Here is a 19,958-nt window from a genome sequence, read left to right as displayed (position 1 = left end):
GTAAGAGCAGTCACACTATGGAGTCTATACTGTAAGAGCAGTCACACTATGGAGTCTATACTGTAAGAGCAGTCACACTATGGAGTCTATACTATAAGAGCAGTCACACTATGGAGTCTATACTGTAAGAGCGGTCACACTATGGAGTCTATACTGTAAGAGAGGTCGCACTATGGATTCTATACTGTAAGAGCGGTCACACTATGGAGTCTATACTGTAAGAGCAGTCACACTATGGAGTCTATACTGTAAGAGCAGTCACACTATGGAGTCTATACTGTAAGAGCAGTCACACTATGGAGTCTATACTGTAAGAGCAGTCACACTATGGAGTCTATACTGTAAGAGCTGTCACACTATGGAGTCTATACTGTAAGAGCAGTCACACTATGGAGTCTATACTGTAAGAGCAGTCACACTATGGAGTCTATACTGTAAGAGCGGTCACACTATGGAGTCTATACTGTAAGAGCAGTCACACTATGGAGTCTATACTGTAAGAGCAGTCACACTATGGAGTCTATACTGTAAGAGCAGTCACACTATGGAGTCTATACTGTAAGAGCAGTCACACTATGGAGTCTATACTGTAAGAGCTGTCACACTATGGAGTCTATACTGTAAGAGCAGTCACACTATGGAGTCTATACTGTAAGAGCAGTCACACTATGGAGTCTATACCGTAAGAGCAGTTACACTATGGAGTCTACTGTAAGAGCAGTCACACTATGGAGTCTATACTGTAAGAGCAAAAATTCAACAACCTTTGAGGGGTTACCCCCTCGCGGGGATTAAACCCTTCACTAGAACCCCCCTTAAAAACAATCTTTATTCTTAGCTTATTAAAATATTACCCCTTCACACTATTGTTAAAATTGTCAGTGGAGAGTATAGTGTTAGGGAGCTATAATTACTGCTCTCTTTGAATATGGAGCTTGTAATATATAATTCTCCGTGCCAATCTTCTATTGCTTTGGCGCAGAGTATACCTATGCTCTAAACTATTGTTATCCCTCCACTGTTTAAAACTAACTACCAGCCCACCCGACGTTTCGGTGATAAATCACCTTTGTCAAGGGTTAGAGGCTAATGCCTCTAACGGCATATTATCCTGAATGTATACGCCATATTACACTGAATGTATACGCCATATTACCCTGAATGTATACGCCATATTACCCTGAATGTATACGCCATATTACCCTAAATGTATACGCCATATTACCCTGAATGTATACGCCATATTACCCTGAATGTATACGCCATATTACCCTGAATGTATACGCCATATTACCCTGAATGTATACGCCATATTACCCTGAATGTATACGCCATATTACCCTGAATGTATACGGCATATTACCCTGAATGTATACGCCATATTACCCTGAATGTATACGGCATATACCCTGAATGTATACGGCATATTATCCTGAATGTATACGGCATATTACCCTGAATGTATACGCCATATTACCCTGAATGTATACGCCATATTACCCTGAATGTATACGGCATATTATCCTGAATGTATACGGCATATTACCCTGAATGTATACGCCATATTACCCTGAATGTATACGCCATATTACCCTGAATGTATACGCCATATTACCCTGAATGTATACGGCATATTATCCTGAATGTATACGGCATATTACCCTGAATGTATACGCCATATTACCCTGAATGTATACGGCATATACCCTGAATGTATACGGCATATTACCCTGAATGTATACGGCATATACCCTGAATGTATACGGCATATTATCCTGAATGTATACGGCATATTACCCTGAATGTATACGGCATATTACCCTGAATGTATACGGCATATTACCCTGAATGTATACGGCATATTACCCTGAATGTATACGGCATATACCCTGAATGTATACGGCATATACCCTGAATGTATACGCCATATTACCCTGAATGTATACGCCATATTATCCTGAATGTATACGGCATATTACCCTGAATGTATACGGCATATTATCCTGAATGTATACGGCATATCACCCTGAATGTATACGGCATATTACCCTGAATGTATACGGCATATACCCTGAATGTATACGGCATATACCCTGAATGTATACGCCATATTACCCTGAATGTATACGCCATATTACCCTGAATGTATACGCCATATTACCCTGAATGTATACGGCATATTACCCTGAATGTATACGGCATATTACCCTGAATGTATACGGCATATACCCTGAATGTATACGGCATATTATCCTGAATGTATACGGCATATTACCCTGAATGTATACGGCATATTACCCTGAATGTATACGGCATATTACCCTGAATGTATATGGCATATCACCCTGAATGTATACGGCATATTACCCTGAATGTATACGGCATATACCCTGAATGTATACGGCATATACCCTGAATGTATATGCCATATTACCCTGAATGTATACGCCATATTACCCTGAATGTATACGCCATATTACCCTGAATGTATACGGCATATTACCCTGAATGTATACGGCATATTACCCTGAATGTATACGGCATACACCCTGAATGTATACGGCATATTATCCTGAATGTATACGGCATATTACCCTGAACGTATACGGCATATTATCCTGAATGTATACGCCATATTACCCTGAATGTATACGCCATATTACCCTGAATGTATACGCCATATTACCCTGAATGTATACGGCATATACCCTGAATGTATACGGCATATTACGCTGAATGTATACGGCATATACCCTGAATGTATACGGCATATACCCTGAATGTATACGCCATATTACCCTGAATGTATACGCCATATTACCCTGAATGTATACGCCATATTACCCTGAATGTATACGGCATATTACCCTGAATGTATACGGCATATTACCCTGAATGTATACGGCATATACCCTGAATGTATACGGCATATTATCCTGAATGTATACGGCATATTACCCTGAATGTATACGGCATATTACCCTGAATGTATACGGCATATTACCCTGAATGTATACGGCATATTACCCTGAATGTATACGGCATATACCCTGAATGTATACGGCATATACCCTGAATGTATACGCCATATTATCCTGAATGTATACGGCATATTACCCTGAATGTATACGGCATATTATCCTGAATGTATACGGCATATCACCCTGAATGTATACGGCATATTACCCTGAATGTATACGGCATATACCCTGAATGTATACGGCATATTATCCTGAATGTATACGGCATATTACCCTGAATGTATACGGCATATTATCCTGAATGTATACGGCATATCACCCTGAATGTATACGGCATATTACCCTGAATGTATACGGCATATACCCTGAATGTATACGGCATATACCCTGAATGTATACGCCATATTACCCTGAATGTATACGCCATATTACCCTGAATGTATACGCCATATTACCCTGAATGTATACGGCATATTACCCTGAATGTATACGGCATATTACCCTGAATGTATACGGCATATACCCTGAATGTATACGGCATATTATCCTGAATGTATACGGCATATTACCCTGAATGTATACGGCATATTACCCTGAATGTATACGGCATATTACCCTGAATGTATACGGCATATCACCCTGAATGTATACGGCATATTACCCTGAATGTATACGGCATATACCCTGAATGTATACGGCATATACCCTGAATGTATACGCCATATTACCCTGAATGTATACGCCATATTACCCTGAATGTATACGCCATATTACCCTGAATGTATACGGCATATTACCCTGAATGTATACGGCATATTACCCTGAATGTATACGGCATACACCCTGAATGTATACGGCATATACCCTGAATGTATACGGCATATACCCTGAATGTATACGCCATATTACCCTGAATGTATACGCCATATTACCCTGAATGTATACGCCATATTACCCTGAATGTATACGGCATATTACCCTGAATGTATACGGCATATTACCCTGAATGTATACGGCATATACCCTGAATGTATACGGCATATTATCCTGAATGTATACGGCATATTACCCTGAATGTATACGGCATATTACCCTGAATGTATACGGCATATTACCCTGAATGTATACGGCATATTATCCTGAATGTATACGGCATATCACCCTGAATGTATACGGCATATTACCCTGAATGTATACGGCATATACCCTGAATGTATACGGCATATACCCTGAATGTATACGCCATATTACCCTGAATGTATACGCCATATTACCCTGAATGTATACGGCATATTACCCTGAATGTATACGCCATATTACCCTGAATGTATACGGCATATTACCCTGAATGTATACGCCATATTATCCTGAATGTATACGGCATATTATCCTGAATGTATACGGCATATTACCCTGAATGTATACGCCAAATTAAACTGAATGTATACGGCATATTATCCTGAATGTATACGGCATATTACCCTGAATGTATACGGCATATTACCCTGAATGTATACGGCATATTACCCTGAATGTATACGGCATATTACCCTGAATGTATACGGCATATTACCCTGAATGTATACGGCATATTACCCTGAATGTATACGCCATATTACCCTGAATGTATACGCCATATTACCCTGAATGTATACGGCATATTACCCTGAATGTATACGGCATATTATCCTGAATGTATACGGCATATCACCCTGAATGTATACGGCATATTACCCTGAATGTATACGGCATATACCCTGAATGTATACGGCATATACCCTGAATGTATACGCCATATTACCCTGAATGTATACGGCATATTACCCTGAATGTATACGGCATATTATCCTGAATGTATACGGCATATTACCCTGAATGTATACGCCATATTACCCTGAATGTATACGGCATATTATCCTGAATGTATACGCCATATTACCCTGAATGTATACGCCATATTACCCTGAATGTATACGCCATATTACCCTGAATGTATACGGCATATTATCCTGAATGTATACGGCATATTACCCTGAATGTATACGGCATATTATCCTGAATGTATACGGCATATCACCCTGAATGTATACAGCATATACCCTGAATGTATACGGCATATTACCCTGAATGTATACGGTATATTATCCTGAATGTATACGGCATATTACCCTGAATGTATACGGCATATTACCCTGAATGTATACGGCATATTACCCTGAATGTATACGGCATATTACCCTGAATGTATACGCCATATTACCCTGAATGTATACGGCATATACCCTGAATGTATACGGCATATACCCTGAATGTATACGGCATATTACCCTGAATGTATACGGCATATACCCTGAATGTATACGGCATATTACCCTGAATGTATACGGCATATCACCCTGAATGTATACGGCATATTATCCTGAATGTATACGGCATATTACCCTGAATGTATACGGCATATTATCCTGAATGTATACGGCATATACCCTGAATGTATACGGCATATACCCTGAATGTATACGGCATATTACCCTGAATGTATACGGCATATTACCCTGAATGTATACGGCATATTACCCTGAATGTATACGGCATATACCCTGAATGTATACGGCATATTACCCTGAATGTATACGGCATATACCCTGAATGTATACGGCATATACCCTGAATGTATACGGCATATTACCCTGAATGTATACGGCATATTACCCTGAATGTATACGCCATATTACCCTGAATGTATACGGCATATCACCCTGAATGTATACGGCATATACCCTGAATGTATACGGCATATACCCTGAATGTATACGGCATATACCCTGAATGTATACGGCATATACCCTGAATGTATACGGCATATACCCTGAATGTATTCGGCATATTACCCTGAATGTATACGGCATATTACCCTGAATGTATACGGCATATTACCCTGAATGTATACGGCATATTACCCTGAATGTATACGGCATATACCCTGAATGTATACGGCATATACCCTGAATGTATACGGCATATACCCTGAATGTATACGGCATATTATCCTGAATGTATACGGCATATTACCCTGAATGTATACGGCATATTACCCTGAATGTATACGGCATATACCCTGAATGTATACGGCATATACCCTGAATGTATACGGCATATACCCTGAATGTATACGGCATATACCCTGAATGTATACGGCATATACCCTGAATGTATACGGCATATTACCCTGAATGTATACGGCATATACCCTGAATGTATACGGCATATTACCCTGAATGTATACGCCATATTACCCTGAATGTATACGGCATATTATCCTGAATGTATACGCCATATTATCCTGAATGTATACGGCATATTACCCTGAATGTATACGCCATATTACCCTGAATGTATACGGCATATTATCCTGAATGTATACGGCATATTACCCTGAACGTATACGGCATATTATCCTGAATGTATACGACATATTACCCTGAATGTATACGGCATATTATCCTGAATGTATACGGCATATCACCCTGAATGTATACGGCATATACCCTGAATGTATACGGCATATACCCTGAATGTATACGGCATATTACCCTGAATGTATACGCCATATTACCCTGAATGTATACGGCATATTATCCTGAATGTATACGACATATACCCTGAATGTATACGACATATTATCCTGAATGTATACGACATATTATCCTGAATGTATACGGCATATTACCCTGAATGTATACGGCATATTATCCTGAATGTATACGGCATATTATCCTGAATGTATATGGCATATTACCCTGAATGTATACGGCATATACCCTGAATGTATACGGCATATTACCCTGAATGTATACGGCATATACCCTGAATGTATACGGCATATTACCCTGAATGTATACGGCATATTACCCTGAATGTATACGGCATATCACCCTGAATGTATACGGCATATTACCCTGAATGTATACGGCATATACCCTGAATGTATACGGCATATACCCTGAATGCATACGGCATATTACCCTGAATGTATACGGCATATTACCCTGAATGTATATGGCATATTACCCTGAATGTATACGGCATATTACCCTGAATGTATACGGCATATACCCTGAATGTATACGGCATATTACCCTGAATGTATACGCCATATTACCCTGAATGTATACGGCATATCACCCTGAATGTATACGGCATATACCCTGAATGTATACGGCATATACCCTAAATGTATACGGCATATACCCTGAATGTATACGGCATATACCCTGAATGTATACGGCATATACCCTGAATGTATACGGCATATTACCCTGAATGTATACGGCATATTACCCTGAATGTATACGGCATATTACCCTGAATGTATACGGCATATTACCCTGAATGTATACGGCATATTACCCTGGATGTATATGGTATATTACCCTGAATGTATACGGCATATTCCCCTGAATGTATACGCCATATTACCCTGAATGTATACGCCATATTACCCTGAATGTATACGCCATATTACCCTGAATGTATACGGCATATACCCTGAATGTATACGGCATATACCCTGAATGTATACGGCATATTACCCTGAATGTATACGGCATATTACCCTGAATGTATACGCCATATTACCCTGAATGTATACGGCATATACCCTGAATGTATACGGCATATACCCTGAATGTATATGGCCATATACCCTGAATGTATACGGCATATTACCCTGAATGTATACGCCATATTACCCTGAATGTATACGGCATATCACCCTGAATGTATACGGCATATACCCTGAATGTATACGGCATATACCCTGAATGTATACAGCATATACCCTGAATGTATACGGCATATTACCCTGAATGTATCACGGCATATTACCCTGAATGTATACGGCATATTACCCTGAATGTATACGGCATATTACCCTGAATGTATACGGCATATACCCTGAATGTATACGGCATATACCCTGAATGTATATGGCATATTACCCTGAATGTATACGGTATATTACCCTGAATGTATACGGCATATTACCCTGAATGTATACGGCATATTACCCTGAATGTATGCGGCATATACCCTGAATGTATACGGCATATACCCTGAATGTATACGGCATATTACCCTGAATGTATACGGCATATACACCTGAATATATACGGCATATTACCCTGAATGTATACGCCATATTACCCTGAATGTATACGGCATATACCCTGAATGTATAACGGCATATTACCCTGAATGTATACGGCATATTACCCTGAATGTATACGGCATATTACCCTGAATGTATACGCCATATTATCCCTGAATGTATACGGCATATACCCTGAATGTATACGGCATATTACTCCCTGAATGTATACGCCATATTACCCTGAATGTATACGCCATATTACCTGAATGTATACGGCATATTACCCTGAATGTATACGCCATATTACCCTGAATGTATACGCCATATTACCCTGAATGTATGCGCCATATTACCCTGAATGTATACGGCATATACCCTGAATGTATACGGCATATACCCTGAATGTATACGGCATATTACCCTGATGTATACGGCATATACCCTGAATGTATACGCATATTACCCTGAATGTATACGGCATATCACCCTGAATGTATACGGCATATTACCCTGAATGTATACGGCATATACCCTGAATGTATACGCATATACCCTGAATGTATACGCATATTACCCTGAATGTATAGGCGGCATATACCCTGAATGTATACGGCATATTACCCCTGAATGTATACGCCATATTACCCTGAATGATACGCCATATTACCCTGAATGTATACGGCATATACCCTGAATGTATACGCCATATTACCCTGAATGTATACGCCATATTACCCTGAATGTATGCAGCCATATTACCCTGAATGTATACGGCATATACCCTGAATGTATACGGCATATACCCTGAATGTATACGGCATATTACCCTGAATGTATACGGCATATACCCTGAATGTATACGGCATATTACCCTGAATGTAGAACGGCATATCACCCTGAATGTATACGGCATATTACCCTGAATGTATACGGCATATACCCTGAATGTATACGGCATATACCCTGAATGTATACGGCATTTTACCCTGAATGTATACGGCATATTACCCTGAATGTATACGGCATATTACCCTGAATGTATATGGCATATTACCCTGAATGTATACGGCATATACCCTGAATGTATACGGCATATTACCCTGAATGTATACGCCATATTACCCTGAATGTATACGGCATATCACCCTGAATGTATACGGCATATACCCTGAATGTATACGGCATATACCCTGAATGTATACGGCATATTATCCTGAATGTATACGGCATATTACCCTATGAATACGGCATATTACCTGAATTATACGGCATATTACCCTGAATGTATACGGCATATTACCCTGAATGTATACGGCATATTACCCCTGAATGTATACGGCATATTACCCTGAATGTATACGGCATAATACCCTGAATGTATACGGTATATACCCTGAATGTATACGGCATATACCCTGAATGTATACGGCATATACCCTGAATGTATACGGCATATTACCACTGAATGTATACGGCATATTACCCTGAATGTATACGGCATATTACCATGAATGTATACGGCATATTACCCTGAATGTATACGGCATATTACCCTGAATGTATACGGCATATTACCCTGAATGTATACGGCATATACCCTGAATGTATACGGCATATTACCCTGAATGTATACGGCATATTACCCTGAATGTATACGGCATATTATCCTGAATGTATACGGCATATTACCCTGAATGTATACGGCATATTACCCTGAATGTATACGGCATATTACCCTGAATGTATATCGGCATATTACCCTGAATGTATACGGCATAGTACCCTGAATGTATACGGCATATTACCCTGAATGTATACGGCATATTACCCTGAATGTATACGGCATATTACCCTGAATGTATACGGCATATTACCCTGAATGTATACGGCATATACCCTGAATGTATACGCATATACCCCTGAATGTATACGGCATATTACCCTGAATGTATACGGCATATACCCTGAATGTATACGGCATTATACCCTGAATGTATACGGCATATTACCCTGAATGTATACGGCATATTACCCTGAATGTATACGGCATATTACCCTGAATGTATACGGCATATTACCCTGAATGTATACGGCATATTACCCTGAATGTATACGGCATATTACCCTGAATGTATACGGCATATTACCCTGAATGTATACGGCATATTACCCTGAATGTATACGGCATATTACCCTGAATGTATACGGCATATACCCTGAATGTATACGGCATATACCCTGAATGTATACGGCATATTACCCTGAATGTATACGCCATATTACCCTGAATGTATACGGCATATACCCTGAATGTATACGACATATTATCCTGAATGTATACGCCATATTACCCTGAATGTATACGGCATATACCCTGAATGTATACGGCATATACCCTGAATGTATACGGCATATTACCCTGAATGTATACGGCATATTACCCCTGAATGTATACGGCATATTACCCTGAATGTCTACGGCATATTACCCTGAATGTATACGGCATATACCCTGAATGTATACGGCATATTACCCTGAATGTATACGCCATATTACCCTGAATGTATACGGCCATAGTACCCTGAATGTATACGGCATATCACCCTGAATGTATACGGCATATACCCTGAATGTATACGGCATATACCCTGAATGTATACGGCATATACCCTGAATGTATACGGCATATTACCCTGAATGTATACGGCATATTACCCTGAATGTATACGGCATATTACCCTGAATGTATACGGCATATACCCTGAATGTATACGGCATATACCCTGAATGTATACCGCATATACCCTGAATGTATACGGCATATACCCTGAATGTATACGGCATATACCCTGAATGTATACGGCATATTACCCTGAATGTATACGGCATATTACCCTGAATGTATACGGCATATTACCCTGAATGTATACCGGCATATTACCCTGAATGTATACGGCATATTACCCCTGAATGTATACGCCATATTACCCTGAATGTATACGGCATATTACCCCTGAATGTATACGGCATATACCCTGAATGTATACCTACGGCATATTACCCTGAATGTATACGGCATATACCCTGAATGTATACGGTATATTACCCTGAATGTATACGGCATATTACCCTGAATGTATACAGCATTTTACCCCTTAATGTATACGGCATATTACCCTGAATGTATACGGCATATACCCTGAATGTATACGGCATATACCCTGAATGTATACGGCATATTAACCCTTAATGTATACGGCATATACCCTGAATGTATACGGCATATTATCCTGAATGTATACGGCATATTACCCTGAATGTATACGGCATATTACCTGAATGTATACGGCATATTACCCTGAATGTATACGGCATATCACCCTGAATGTATACGGCATATTACCCTGAATGTATACGGCATATTACCCTGAATGTATACGGCATATTACCCTGAATGTATACGGCATATCACCCCTGAATGTATACGGCATATCACTCCTGAATGTATACGGCATATACCCTGAATGTATACGGTATATTACCCTGAATGTCCCACTATATAGAATAACCCTCGAAGTTCCCATCTATCCTCCCCCAGGGGTCAGCAGTGGAAAGTTCTATGTATAGAAGATGTGTGCGCTGATCTATACTACTGGAAATGATAAGACACAACATAACATGGACGCAATACAACATCCCCTGCAGAGACGTAAGAGCGAGCGCGCACAATAGACAAGGTGGAGGAAATCATCGAGAACGGCCTCGGGGGGGAACATTCCTACAATAAGAACCAGACAAGGTAATGACTTCTTACATAATCTAGTTAATAGTAATAAAACCACGAGATGTCACCTCCTATTATGGTAAATGGCGCAGAGAGCGCTGTGTATACGGGATAGAAGAGGTGTAACACCATATATGATACATATGGATGATGCTTCAGTGTCTGTAGGGGGCGCTCTGCTGTGCTGCATTGCATTAGTGCATTAGTGCAACAATAAATGAATCGCTATCTCCAATAATAAAGAGTACAGGGCAAATGGGGCTATAAACAGAGGAAATGTCCAGCTGGACTAGGGTTGCCACCTGGTCAGTATTTTGGCCACCCTGCTGGTGTTTTTATACTAAAAATATAGGCAATGCAATGGCCGATATTTATCCAACCAATCCTACAACCCCCGGAATGTTGCACCATAACCTATACCAGTGTTTCCCAACCAGAGTGCCTCCAGCTGTTGCAAAACTACAACTCCCAGCATGCCCAGACAGCCGTTGGCTGTCCGGGCATGCTGGGAGTTGCAGTTTTGCAACAGCTGGAGGCATGCCTGGTTGGGAAACACTGACCTATACTATATACTACTATATAGTCCAACATGCTGGGAGTTGTGGTTTTGCAACAGCTGGAGGCACCCCTGGTTGGGAAACACTGACCTATACTATATACTACTATATAGTCCAACATGCTGGGAGTTGTAGTTTTTGCAACAGCTGGAGGCACCCCTGGTTAGGAAACACTGACCAATACTATATACTACTATATAGTCCAACATGCTGGGAGTTGTAGTTTTGCAACAGCTGGAGGCACCCCTGGTTGGGAAACACTGACCTATACTATATACTACTATGTAGGCCAACATGCTGGGAGTTGTAGATTTGCAACAGCTGGAGGCACCGCTGGTTGGGAAACACTGACCTATACTATATACTATTATATAGTCCAACATGCTCGAGTTGTAGTTTTGCAACAGCTGGAGGCACCCCTGGTTGGGAAACACTGACCTATACTATATACTACTATAAAGTCCAACATGTTGGGAGTTGTAGTTTTGCAACAGCTGGAGGCACCCCTGGTTGGGAAACACTGACCTATACTATATATTACTATAAAGTCCAACATGTTGGGAGTTGTAGTTTTGCAACAGCTGGAGGCACCCCAGGTTGGGAAACACTGACCTATACTATATATTACTATAAAGTCCAACATGTTGGGAGTTGTAGTTTTGCAACAGCTGGAGGCACCACAGGTTGGGAAACACTGACCTATACTATATACTACTATATAGTCCAACATGCTGGGAGTTGTAGTTTTGCAACAGCTGGAGGCACCCCTGGTTGGGAAACACTGACCTATACTATACACTACTATACAGTCCAACATGCTGGGAGTTGTAGTTTTCATTTGGGGCAGCTGCTGAGCCACAGGCTGTATCAGGGCATGCTGGGAGTTGTAGTTAGTAACTAACTGTAACTCCCAAATTTCATTTAAAAAGCGATCAAAGAGTCACATCAAAACAAAAATGGTCCTGTTAATAAAACTACAGATCGGGGCGCAAAAAATGACCCTTCATACAGCCCGTGTAAGGAGGAATAAAAAAGTTCTAGGGGTCAAAATAGGACAAAATTTCCCCCGCATATGTATATCCTGTGATGTCACGCATATATTATTAATTATGCAAATTAGCACGGACGATATTTTTTTGTAAGAAAGGTGGTGACCCTAAACTGGACCCAAACAGCCATTTTTCGTTCCTGGAGTTATGTGACCTATCTATCTCATATCTATCTATCTATCTCATATCTATCTCATATCTATCTATCTCATATCTAATATCTATCTATCTCATATCTATCTATCTATCTATCTCATATCTATCTATCTATCTCATATCTATCTCATATCTATCTATCTCATATCTATCTATCTCATATCTATCTATCTCATATCTATCTATCTCATATCTATCTATCTCATATCTATCTATCTATCTCATATCTATCTCATATCTATCTATCTATCTCATATCTATCTCATATCTATCTCATATCTATCTCATATCTATCTCATATCTATCTATCTATCTATCTATCTATCTCATATCTATCTCATATCTATCTCATATCTATCTATCTCATATCTATCTCATATCTATCTATCTATCTATCTCATATCTATCTCATATCTATCTCATATCTATCTATCTATCTCATATCTATCTCATATCTATCTATCTATCTATCTCATATCTATCTCATATCTATCTCATATCTATCTATCTATCTATCTCATATCTATCTCATATCTATCTCATATCTATCTCATATCTATCTATCTATCTCATATCTATCTCATATCTATCTATCTATCTATCTCATATCTATCTCATATCTATCTCATATCTATCTCATATCTATCTATCTATCTCATATCTATCTCATATCTATCTATCTATCTCATATCTATCTATCTATCTATCTCATATCTATCTATCTATCTATCTCATATCTATCTATCTCATATCTATCTATCTATCTATCTATCTATCTATCTCATATCTATCTCATATCTATCTATCTCATATCTATCTCATATCTATCTCATATCTATCTCATATCTATCTATCTATCTCATATCTATCTCATATCTATCTATCTATCTCATATCTATCTATCTATCTATCTCATATCTATCTATCTATCTATCTCATATCTATCTATCTCATATCTATCTATCTATCTATCTCATATCTATCTCATATCTATCTATCTATCTCATATCTATCTATCTATCTCATATCTATCTATCTATCTATCTATCTCATATCTATCTATCTATCTCATATCTATCTATCTCATATCTATCTATCTATCTCATATCTATCTATCTCATATCTATCTATCTACCTCATATCTATCTATCTCATATCTATCTATCTATCTATCTCATATCTATCTATCTATCTCATATCTATCTATCTATCTATCTCATATCTATCTCATATCTATCTCATATCTATCTATCTATCTCATATCTATCTATCTATCTCATATCTATCTATCTATCTATCTATCTATCTATCTCATATCTATCTATCTATCTCATATCTATCTATCTATCTCATATCTATCTCATATCTATCTATCTATCTATCTATCTCATATCTATCTCATATCTATATATCTATCTCATATCTATCTATCTATCTCATATCTATCTCATATCTATCTATCTCATATCTATCTATCTCATATCTATCTCATATCTATCTATCTATCTCATATCTATCTATCTATCTCATATCTATCTCATATCTATCTATCTCATATCTATCTATCTATCTATCTCATATCTATCTATCTCATATCTATCTATCTTCTCATATCTATCTCATATCTATCTATCTATCTCATGTCTATCTATCTCATATCTATCTATCTATCTATCTATCTATCTCATATCTATCTATCTATCTATCTATCTCATATCTATCTATATCTCATATCTATCTATCTATCTATCTCATATCTATCTATCTCATATCTATCTATCTATCTCATATCTATCTATCTATCTATCTATCTCATATCTATCTATCTCATATCTATCTATCTATCTATCTATCTCATATCTATCTATCTCATATCTATCTATCTATCTCATATCTATCTCATATCTATCTATCTATCTCATATCTATCTATCTATCTATCTATCTCATATCCATCTCATATCTATCTATCTCATATCTATCTCATATCTATCTATCTATCTCATATCCATCTCATATCTATCTCTCTCATATCTATCTATCTCATATCTATCTCATATCTATCTATCTCATATCTATCTCATATCTATCTATCTCATATCTATCTATCTCATATCTATCTATCTCATATCTATCTATCTCATATCTATCTATCTATCTTCTCATATCTATCTATCTCATATCTATCTATCTCATATCTATCTATCTATCTCATATCTATCTATCTCATATCTATCTATCTCATATCTATCTATCTCATATCTATCTATCTCATATTTATCTATCTCATATCTATCTCATATCTATCTATCTCATATCTATCTATCTCATATCTATCTATCTCATATCTATCTATCTCATATCTATCTATCTCATATCTATCTATCTCATATCTATCTATCTCATATCTATCTATCTCATATCTATCTATCTCATATCTATCTTATATCTATCTATCTCATATCTATCTATCTATCTATCTCATATCTATCTATCTTATATCTATCTATCTCATATCTATCTATCTATCTATCTATCTATCTCATATCTATCTATCTCATATCTATCTATCTATCTATCTATCTATCTCATATCTATCTATCTCATATCTATCTATCTCATATCTATCTCATATCTATCTATCTATCTCATATCTATCTATCTATCTATCTATCTATCTCATATCCATCTCATATCTATCTATCTCATATCTATCTCATATCTATCTATCTATCTCATATCCATCTCATATCTATCTCTCTCATATCTATCTATCTCATATCTATCTCATATCTATCTATCTCATATCTATCTCATATCTATCTATCTCATATCTATCTATCTCATATCTATCTATCTCATATCTATCTATCTATCTTCTCATATCTATCTATCTCATATCTATCTATCTCATATCTATCTATCTATCTCATATCTATCTATCTCATATCTATCTATCTCATATCTATCTATCTCATATCTATCTATCTCATATTTATCTATCTCATATCTATCTCATATCTATCTATCTCATATCTATCTATCTCATATCTATCTATCTCATATCTATCTATCTCATATCTATCTCATATCTATCTATCTCATATCTATCTCATATCTATCTATCTCATATCTATCTATCTCATATCTATCTATCTATCTCATATCTATCTATCTCATATCTATCTATCTATCTCATATCTATCTATCTCATATCTATCTATCTCATATCTATCTATCTATCTATCTATCTATCTATCTCATATCTATCTCATATCTATCTATCTCATATCTATCTATCTATCTATCTCATATCTATCTACCTCATATCTATCTATCTCATGTCTATCTATCTCATATCTATCTCTTATCTATCTATCTATCTATCTATCTATCTATCTATCTCATATCTATCTATCTATCTCATATCTATCTATCTATCTATCTATCTCATATCTATCTATCTCATATCTATCTATCTCATGTCTATCTATCTCATATCTATCTATCTATCTATCTATCTCATATCTATCTATCTATCTATCTATCTATGTCATATCTATCTATATATCTCATATCTATCTATCTATCTCATATCTATCTATCTCATATCTATCTATCTATCTATCTATCTATCTCATATCTATCTATCTCATATCTATTTACCTCATATCTATCTATCTCATATCTATCTATCTATCTATCTATCTATCTATCTCATATCTATCTATCTCATATCTATCTCATATCTATCTATCTCATATCTATCTCATATCTATCTATCTATCTATCTATCTCATATCTATCTATCTCATATCTATCTATCTATCTATCTATCTATCTATCTATCTATCTCATATCTATCTATCTCATATCTATCTCATATCTATCTATCTATCTATCTATCTCATATTTATCTATCTATATATCTCATATCTATCTATCTTATATCTATCAATCTCATATCTATCTATCTATCTATCTATCTCATATCTATCTATCTCATATCTATCTATCTCATATCTATCTCATATCTATCTATCTATCTATCTATCTATCTCATATCTATCTATCTCATATCTATCTATCTATCTATCTATCTATCTATCTATCTATCTATCTCATATCTATCTATCTCATATCTATCTCATATCTATCTATCTATCTATCTCATATCTATCTATCTATCTCCTATCTATCTATCTCATATCTATCTATCTCCTATCTATCTATCTCATATCTATCTCATATCTATCTATGTATCTATCTCATATCTATCTATCTCATATCTATCTATCTCATATCTATCTATCTCATATCTATCTCATATCTATCTATCTATCTATCTATCTATCTCCTATCTATCTATCTATCTCATATCTATCTATCTATCTCCTATCTATCTATCTATCTATCTCATATCTATCTATCTATCTCATATCTATCTATGTATCTATCTCATATCTATCTACCTCATATCTATCTATCTCCTATCTATCTATCTCATATCTATCTATCTATCTCATATCTATCTATCTCATATCTATCTATCTCATATCTATCTCATATCTATCTATCTATCTCATATCTATCCATCTCATATCTATCTATCTATCTTATATCTATCTCATATCTATCTCATATCTATCTCCTATCTATCTCATATCTATCTATCTCATATCTATCTATCTCATATCTATCTATCTATCTATCTCCTATCTATCTATCTCCTATCTATCTCATATCTATCTATCTCATATCTATCTATCTCATATCTATCTATCTATCTATCTATCTCATATCTATCTATCTCATATCTATCTATCTCAAATCTATCTATCTATCTCATATCTATCTATCTTATATCTATCAATCTCATATCTATCTATCTATCTATCTCATATCTATCTCCTATCTATCTATCTATATCTATCTCATATCTATCTATCTCATATCTATTATTCTTTTCCCATCACATTTGCCTTTCTTGCTGCTGCCCCTACTGGCCGCACCTGGTACCGCGCTCCCTCTACCGGTGTCCGCCGCCCTCGCTGCCATCTCTTGGCGTCCTTCTCCCTATTGTGTTATTTACTTTGATTCTTCAGCCCAGAAGAGTCTTTGATTCTCTTCTCCCTCCAGTTTATTTATGATCTTCCCTCTATAGACATCACATAGATGCCAGCGCCTCCATCTTGCCAGTAAATCTAAATATTCTAAAACTTTCCAATTGTTTGTGCTGATAGCGGAGCTCGCGCCATTGTTTTTAATGAAAACAAATAATAATAATAATGATTGCGTTCCCCGTAGGCTGGTGCGATAACACGCGGGCAGGAAACCCGCAGCCCCCCCAGACCGAGCCTTTCATGTGGGAAACGTAAGATCTGGAACAAAATGGCGGCAATTTATTACAGGAAGGAGGACGCGGCCTTGAAATAACAGCACGTGCGGGGTCACATGACAACTATGGAGACAATGGGAACCCCGAGTCATCTACACGCACGTCCCCCCAGATCCTACAGGGAGTCCATCTTATATATAAATTATATAAGGGCGACAAATTCTTTATACTCTTTATTTATTATAATTCTCATTATATGTAGAAAGAAAGAAAGAAAGAACAATCCGCGGCATCCAGGGAAAACGATCGACTGAACCTGATATAACACAGATCAAGAATTCACATCAAACGTTATACAACTTATCAATACAATTCCTTATTATTATCAACATAATTGTTTGTTGTCAGTGAATAAAAACATTATAAAAAGGCAACAAATCTGTACATAGCTCGTCCTGCCCTCAGCTGAGAAGTGATACAATTGTATCCAGTCTAGACAATGCTCTGTGAGCTAAACCTCCCGGACCCCAGACTGATACATTGTACATAACTAGTCCTGCCCTCAGCTGAGAAGTGATACAATTGTATCCAGTCTAGACAATGCTCTGTGAGCTAAACATCCTGGACTCCAGACTGATACATTGTACATAGCTAGTCCTGCTCTCAGCTGAGAAGTGATACAATTGTATCCAGTCTAGACAATGCTCTGCGAGCTAAACATTCTGGACCCCAGACTGATACATTGTACATAGCTAGTCCTGATCTCAGCTGAGAAGTGATACAATTGTATCCAGTCTAGACAATGCTCTGTGAGCTAAACATCCTGGACCCCAGACTGATACATTGTATATAGCTAGTCATGCTCTCAGCTGAGAAGTGATACAATTGTATTCAGACTAGACAATGCTCTGTGAGCTAAACATCCTGGACTCCAGACTGATA

The 19,958-nt window shown here is 37.0% G+C and overlaps 1 long non-coding RNA gene across 1 annotated transcript in view; it reads left to right on the top strand.

Annotated features, from left to right (window-relative positions):
* Window positions 1-19,190, top strand: part of LOC130272863 (uncharacterized) — a 31,043-nt gene extending 11,853 nt beyond the window's left edge. The window contains exons 3-4 of the long non-coding RNA XR_008843766.1: window positions 11,732-11,932; window positions 18,986-19,190. This is a non-coding gene — a long non-coding RNA (uncharacterized LOC130272863). The remainder of the gene's footprint in view (window positions 1-11,731; window positions 11,933-18,985) is intronic.
* The last annotated feature ends 768 nt before the right edge of the window (window positions 19,191-19,958 follow it).

Source organism: Hyla sarda, chromosome 5, assembly GCF_029499605.1.
Source record: "Hyla sarda isolate aHylSar1 chromosome 5, aHylSar1.hap1, whole genome shotgun sequence".
Taxonomy (NCBI): Eukaryota; Metazoa; Chordata; class Amphibia; order Anura; family Hylidae; genus Hyla; species Hyla sarda.
Note: the sequence above shows the minus strand (reverse complement) of the source record. Positions and strands in the feature narration are given on the sequence as shown.